At 41.2% G+C, this 8310-nt stretch overlaps 1 long non-coding RNA gene across 3 annotated transcripts; it reads right to left on the bottom strand.

The window, feature by feature from the left end:
- Positions 1-3273: 3273 nt before the first annotated feature.
- Positions 3274-5744, bottom strand: LOC103654665 (uncharacterized). 3 transcript variants are annotated; one of them, XR_566259.2, is made up of 5 exons: positions 5662-5744; positions 4589-4620; positions 3634-3780; positions 3435-3507; positions 3274-3352 (listed from the first exon to the last, which is right to left on the bottom strand). It is a non-coding gene; the product is annotated as an uncharacterized lncRNA (long non-coding RNA). The 3 variants fall into 3 exon arrangements; XR_566262.2 differs by lacking the exon at positions 4589-4620; XR_566261.2 differs by lacking the exons at positions 4589-4620; positions 5662-5744 and adding an exon at positions 4447-4552.
- Between the last annotated feature and the right edge of the window lie 2566 nt (positions 5745-8310).

The following is an 8310-nucleotide window of genomic DNA, read 5'->3' as shown; positions in this document are numbered from 1 at the left end:
CAAAATAAGGTTGAAGATCCACACCCAATCTCAGTGAGCATGGTAGTGGAGAAGAAGGCCATCATCTTTTTTGAAAATTGCATAGGTAGTGAGGACCATGGTTTATCAAGTTTAGTTTTACCAAGCCATAGCCATCTCAATCTCAATGCACATCCCAATCTAAGACTCGAAATGCCAAGACTGCCAAGCTCAAGGGGCCTACAAACTCTGCCCCAAGCCACTAAACAATGTCTTCCTCTGGCATCGTATGGTAAATCCACTCATTGTCCCTATAATTAGAATTTCATATTATTTTTTATTTATTAAATCCTATGAGAAGCATGAACATGAATAATGTAGAGAATTTGTTCATGCATATTTGTATGTCAATATATTAATTTGCTCGTGCCCTGCACGGGTCTTTGATAGATACGTCTACACAGTTAAAAGATTGCTAAGTCTACACAGATAAAAGATCGCTAAGGCCTTGTTCGGTTATTCCTATTACCCATGGATTGGATGGGATTGGAAAAAACTAAGAAAGAATTTGAATTATTTGGGATTTGAACCCACCTAATCCCACTCAATCCATATGGATTGAGAGCTAACCAAACAAACCCTAATGTGGATATATGAGAGCACATCAATTTATTAATTGTCAGAATAATCTAGAACATGAATAGACATTTCATCCATCATCGATCGAAATTCAGAAAGATCAGATCTGAAGAAGCTGTAATCAATGGATGGATATGGAATGGGCTAGATGACAAGATGATACCTGGATCGCGAGAATTTTCCTCAAGAGTGCATCGGCCTAGGATTGGAAGTTCGCCGCCCCAATCGGCCAATCGTCGACCTTGTCGCCATCATGCAAAGAAGCTAGTGTAGAGAGAGAAAGAGAGCGTGTCCAAGGCTACGAACCAACGCGTAGAATATAAAAAAGACGGTCCTGCATGCCCTTGGGGTTCACCAAGCGTTGGTCTCGACCTCGAGGAGGGTAACCTTCCGAGTAGGTCAAATCTGGCAACACAACACAGGCTCAATGCATCAAACTGGAGCCATTAGCTCTAAAAGAATGGGCGTCTTTGGCGGGGCTATGCAACTACAACGTATACTATCAGCTAGCTCGCGCATGGATCCATTGACTCTAAAAGGTTGGCCTCGGCGATGACGCGCGCGGCGAGCGGTACGCTGCAACCGTGTGAGTTGGAGCCATCGGCGAGGAGGGCCACGAGGCATGCGGCGATGCCCGCGTGCAGGATGTGGAGGATGGAGTCCAGACATTTTCCTTTTTTACCCCACCGCCCTTTGAGCTTCGTCTGGAGGCGCTCATTCGTGTGGCTAGGAAAGGCTTGGGTTGCAAGCTTTGCTTCTAGCTTTACTGTATGGGAACATATTCAGTGCATATAAGTTTTTGTTGCACATGAACTAATAAAGTTTACGAAAAAATTTCTAAAAAAATCATACATATTTTTTTCATTATACTTCTATTATATACAAAATTTTAAGTTCAAATTCGTTATATTTTAGCTGTAATAAAAAGAGAATATTTTAGACGATTTTCTAATTTAAACTAGTCAAAAAATTTATCTTTTTATTACAGCTAAAGTATAATGAATTTGAACTTAAAATTTTATATATAATTAGAGTAAGATGGAAAGAATATATATATATTTAAATTTTCCTAAACTTTGTTAGTTCATGTGTACCGTATGTACACCAAACGTTTATAAGTACAGAGTATGTTCTCCTACTATATGTAATGACTAAAAGGGGCTTTTATGTTGACTAGGGGAGCATGGGGAGCGGCGTCTAGCCTACAAATATAAATTTGGTTTATTTTTAAACACTAAGGTACATGTGGTTTGGTGGTTAGCCCCAAATTTTTGGAACAGAGGGGGTATGGGTTCGAGTGCTCATTCTGCACTATTTTTTGCGGGCGCTGGGCGTGGGGAGGGTAAAGCCGTGGTTGCACCAGGTATCCACATTAGGTTCTTAATAGAATACTAGGTATGTGCCCGTGCGTTGCGACGGAGTAATTTTTTTAGTATGAAATATGGATACGGAACGACAAACATCACTACGATATATAAAATCCGTGTGGAAAACATTATCTATATCATAAATTATTTCTAAAGAGTCAATTTAGAATTTTTAATGACAGACAAATGTATTGATAAACATACACTAATCTACTTCTTTTTAACGATATCGTCATGAGCCCTTTGTCACCTGTCAGCGAGCGTAGACATACACTCGGTATCGGGGGAGGGGAAAACAAATGTGTGCTTCTTGTGTGACACAAGCGGGGAGGGGAAATAGATGTGCGCTTTGCACGTGATGTAGTTGTCAGGCGATACCCTGGCGAGGAAGATATAGATGTGTACTTTGCGCGTGACGCAGGATGACCGGGCAAGAAGCGTGGGACAGATGTGCGCTTCCGGTGGATGCCCGTTAACCATCTGCCCACTACAATTTTAGCATTCGACACTAAACAACAATTTTATCACATTTCAAAATAATTATCATTCTAGCAACATCAAATGATAATTTCAGCACCATACAATATGTCATGAATAAAAATTGAAAAATAATAATTAATGATAATATATTGAATCTGGTTGGCCCATATGTCAGATATCTATTGGGTAACAGTATCCATACCCACGAAAACATTATCAGCGGATACCTTATTATATCCATAACTGTACCCGCGAATACCTTATTATATCCATAACCGTACCCCAAATCCTACCATAGTACCATTCCCATATCCAATTGATAATTATCCGCGGTTATTTACCCATACCCGTACCCATTGCCATCCCTAACCTTACCCCTATATTTTGCAGAGATGTTGTATCTTCTAAAAATGAAAATGTCATATGTTAAGCAATCCCAAAACCAGATTGGACACTTACCCAACTCTGCAGATACCAGAATTATTTGGCCTCTGAAATCTGACCTCAATTAGCAACAATTGTAACAGTGGGTTCAAATATTCACAGTCAAATATACAACTACAGAGACAACTATTTACCAAGTATTTCATTAGAGTGAAAACAATACTTATTGTCCTAAGGCATAATATAAGTCATCTTGCTTGCACGGTAAATGTAAACATCCTCCATTAACATCATCACTGCATCAAAAAATCTGGTGTCAAGTAGAACATTAATGAGAAAATCTATTATGTCATAACAACACATCATATAGCAGGAGATGCATTTCATATAGCGGTGCCCATGGAATAAAAGGCACAATAACTTCTATACCTGACAAATCTCTGCTAGATTATCCCCGCCAACATCAACAATAGACTCCAAAGAACTATTTGGAATCTCTTAGTTCAATGGTGCTCGAGAATCTCCTGTCATAGAAGGCATTTTCAATGAAATCTGTACATGTAAAATTAAAATTATGTTTACGAAGGAAGGCCTCCAAAGTCATACCCAGTAGCACTTGTTAGTCCTCTATAATCCTCCAGTCCATAAATTTGTCCAGCAACATGTGCAGTGATAAAAACTAAAATATATACAAAACTTGAGATTTCCTGATAAACATAGATAACATCAAGAAAAAATAGATTGAAACTAAAAGGAAACAATAGATGCATGGTATGAAGAATTGAAGATGGTGTAAATAACTTACACTACAGTAAGGCATGTTGCATGATTGCTGCTTGACTGAAGAAGTCGAACACCACAATGTAATAATCTAAAATGAATGGGGATATCATCTAACCATTGTGCTTGAATAGTTGCACACATGTCAAAGCACTGAACAACCCTCGCCCCTCTGTACAAGTATGTTGCAATAAGATTAAATGCCAAATTTTGGAGAAAGAGTACATATGTGCACAATAATTTTCTTCACGGTCAATGTTTCAGGATTCCTTATTCGTCTATATGCTACATTAATTAGTTTGTCTATGTGTTGTCCGCTTGTTATATTAATTACTTTATCAATTGAGAACTTTGATCTTCATATAAAAATTAAAAATAGCAGACAACATTTAAATAACTCAGATCTCGAAAACACAAATCATAGAAGTATAGAAAAGCTCTTAAGGTACATTGTGGCAATGTGGCAGCATGTGAAAGGTCAGGAACTTTTCTTTAGGCAACTTGGCAGCTACAGCTACACAGATACCCAACCGTAAGTACATCAAGCAGTTCCTGTTGCACAAACAGTATGTCAAGGAACTAAAACTATTACAATACGATGCAATCTAAGATGCGCTGTGATAAACAGACATGGTAAGGTTATATATCCCCATTGTTGCAAATAGAGTAGCCAGTTAGAAACCAATTAATTAATTAGGATAATTTTGGTGCTATATGTTTCAAAGGGGCATTTGAGCCACAAAATTGATATGCAACAATAAAAAACACCGATGAGGGGGGAAGGGGGCAATAGAGTGCAGAGATGCTAACACTAATTTATTTGGAATAGAAGGAGTACTTTTGAAGTAAAAATAGACTTTCTAGAACGTGGATGTGATTTCCATTCAAAGAATGAGCAGATGTGTCTTAGAGATAAGCAATCTCCACCAATGTCATCCAAAATTTGCTTTTAACATGTAATCAACTACGAATACATCCACCTTGCCTGTTGTGTCCTTCTAGATCTCAGGTCCTGCGTTTATGAACATTAGAAATCAACAAGATAGCATTAAGCTACATGTCCTGACCAATGATTGCTACTGTTCGTTGAGAAATAAGAACAGGTTGTAGAAAACATGTAATACAATGTATGGATAGTTAACCCGTAAATGACAATGAGGTACAAAATTAATTCACAAGGTATTGCACTTTTTGTACTATAATGCCAAGGATCAATCAAGTTTATCAGTTTCTATGTAAACTATCAGATTGCATTCTACAATATAGAAGTGTTATATTCTATAAAATACATGCACTAAAGACCAGAACACTGCATCTAAACCTTGCAACAAAAATACTCATGCACAACTAAGCATATGAGCATATCGACATTCCTAAAGGCTTGTTGCAGGCATACTAAAGCTCAAGCACAAACACCAGCTCGACACTAAAGGTTGTCACTGGATGAAGACCGGTGATTTAGAAATGTTTGGTGACTTCTTATCCCTTTGTATTATGGGCTTCTCTAAAGGCAAAAGAGGAATAACATCACACTATGAATTGAGAAAAATGCATCATGTTTTTATAGAAATGACAAAATATTTTTTTCTTGTCACATGGGTGCATAAATGTATTATAGAAACTTATTTCCCACTGAAAAAATTTATGTTGTTACATATCCATATGGCTATTTCACGTGTGGAACTGCATCATAACAAAAAAATGTTTGATTAAATAGAGATCTGGATTGAGTGGTTTGCTCCATAGATTTTAGATTTAGTTCCATTTTGGACACAAACAACTATCAAATGAATTGTTCTTCCACCGGTTCATACGCCCATTGTTCAAAACAATCAAAAAGAAAGGGTCCTCATAAATTTTGAATACTATTGTACTAAAAAATACATACACACATACAACCTAACTCTTGGTAAGAAGCAAGTTTAGACTTACTACTCATATCACCTAAGGACGGACCTTGTAAAGAACATGGGTATACAGATGCACACCCTATAATATGCATGTATATTTGTAATAGATCAGATCCGAATATAAATAGTATGTCACAACTCACAACTGAAGGGCGATGAAGGACGATTATTGAAGAGGTGGACCGGCCGGTGGCTGATATTGAAGAAGGCAGTACCGGTTCAGAAGTTAGAGAGTAGATTCTATTCTAGAAGGACAGATCATGTAATAGGTGTGGGATCTGCTGATCCCTAGAAGGGAAAATAAATCTGTAACAGATTGGAGGAGGGAAATTGGCTAATATCAGAAATCAGAACAACCACTTATATGTTCCTTACCTGGGTCTCTTACCAAGTGATGAGGGAGAGCGCATCCAAATCCGGTTCCTTGCGGACTACCAGCGCCACCGATAGCCTCTCGCCTCGGCCACCTCGTCGGAAGCCAAGGAGTATAACATAGTAAATTGGGTTTGTGTGCTTGTTTTCGCAGAGCAAGAAGATAAGACCAAGCGATTGGCGTACCTTGTGATACTCCTCGCCGACGAAGGGCCTAAAGAAGATCTAGGCATCTGGTGTATGGCAGCAGCGACTAAATCTGCCATAGATGTAGTACCACAAAGAATATCAACTGTGGGAATATAATGAATGCATGCTCACATGCACAACTCTGTTCAACCTCTTGATTGGCCTGGAACACAAATCACCGCATGAATTTTAGCAAAGAGATCAAAGGAGCAGAAAAAACAGAACAAACTTTATTTCTTGGTAGGTTGATAATGCAAGTACCAATGAAATTTTAGACAAAGACATGTCAACGTAGACCATTTAAAACTAAGTTATTGAGATGCTAACCCATAGTCCAACTTCTGAAACCAGTTTCCCAATCATACTGCAATTCTGTTGATTCTTCATCATAACTTTAACTGTCTCAGCATCACATATCCTGATCCCACTTGCACTGCCTATCCAAATGCCACCACTGTGGGGAGGATGAAGAATAGAAGGGCTACAAAGATTCAATGCAAAGCACACCTTACTGCAGGCGCAGATCCAGTAAAGGACATGGGTGTGCTCATGTATGCATAATAATCTTTGAAAGGGATTGAAGTTGGCAGGTGCATGTACACACATGTAATTAGATGGACTCACAGAGCTTAGAAAATTAAAGGGGACTAGGCCTTAGTAGATCTATCAGTTAGGATAAAATTGCCATTTGAATACCATGTAAATAGTAAACAAAAGTTGTTATACTACACGAGCACTACAGTGCCAAGATTTAAGTATAATCAATTTCCACTTATGAAGCTAACATAGCGAGTACATTGAGTTATCTGCAGTCTCTTTCCAACATTTCTCTACACTACATAATCACATATTCAGTAGATACATGCTACACTTAAACCAGTAGCTTTTAGTCGAGAAAGAAAGGCACCATCCTAGCTCATAAGAACTGAAAGAGTCATCACCTGTCTCTATAAGGTGAAGCTTCATCTTTGCTTTAACTCTGTCAGTTGGAGTCTACAGGAAAATCAACAATTCATATTTCAAAGAAAATGGGAAACAAACAAAACAATTCTACAATAGGCCAAAAAATAGACAAAGCAATATGAGAGGAACACGACATACCGGAGCAACGCGAGGGACCATCGAACTATGCCTCAGATGCTGCCACTACTCGAGGGATTCACCATTCCAGATCCATGCCGTGGAGTGAGACAGGCAACATGCGTTGGAGGGAGGAAGCGAGGACAACGGGGGGCGTCTTTAGTGCGGACCCTAGGGACGCCCGCAAGGACGACGGGGGACGACGTCCACGCGGAGGGGGCAGCGTCTCGAGTGCGAGACGCAACGGAGAAGGCAGAGCAGGCACGGGGCGAGGACGAAGGCAATCTCGAGTCGACAGAACAGGGGCGGGGTGGATCCATGCGCGCGCGGGGGCGGGGGCACAGGGGTGTGGCCACAGCGGTGGAGAAGGGCGGAGGCACAGTGAGAGGCATGGGGGGAGGGGGCGTGCGCTGCCTCGACGGGTATTGGGGGGAGGGGTGGGGGTGGATGGGGTGCTGAGCCGAGGCCAAGATGACAGTGGAGCCGTGGTCGAGCTCTCGATCGGGCGAGGGGCGTCCAGTAGCGCCGGGCATCACGCCGCTGGGGAGAATGGGGGCGCGGGCATCGTGGCGAGGGGTGGGGGTGCTGGCCATCGCGGGGACGGGGCATCGAAGGGGCGCCGCCGACTCCTTTCCTGGTAGGAATGGCGGAGAATGAGGGCGCGGGCATCGCGGCGTCGCGAGGGGTGGGGGTGGCGGCCATCGCGGGGACGGGGCATCGAAGGGGCGGCGCCGACTCCTTTCCTGGCAGTAATGGCAGGGCGCGGGCTTCGAAGTAGCATCGCGGGCGGGGTAGGCGGGGGCGGAGCCACGGTGAGGTGGGTGTGGACGCCCTCCTTACGTCCTTAAGGAGTAGTATAGATTATAGATATTTGTAAACACAAAGGTTCGTGTGGTCTGATGGTTAGACCCAAATTTCTAGAGCTTAGGGTTATTGGTTCGAGTGCTTGTTATGCACTATTTTTTGCGGGGTTGGGCGTTAGGAGGGTAAAGCTGTGGTGGTACCATCAGGTGTCCACCTTAGGTTTTTAATAGAATATAGTATAGATATAGATTGGGTGTGGAGATAATGTCACCGTAATGGCCTCTCTTATTTCCATTTAGAAACTTTTTACTGTTTTATGTTGCCGCTACATTTCTTACTCCATATTA

Source organism: Zea mays, chromosome 4 (assembly GCF_902167145.1).
Source record: "Zea mays cultivar B73 chromosome 4, Zm-B73-REFERENCE-NAM-5.0, whole genome shotgun sequence".
Lineage (NCBI taxonomy): Eukaryota > Viridiplantae > Streptophyta > Magnoliopsida > Poales > Poaceae > Zea > Zea mays.
The sequence above is the reverse complement of the archived record's forward strand: the minus strand, read 5'-3'. Positions and strand labels throughout refer to the sequence as shown.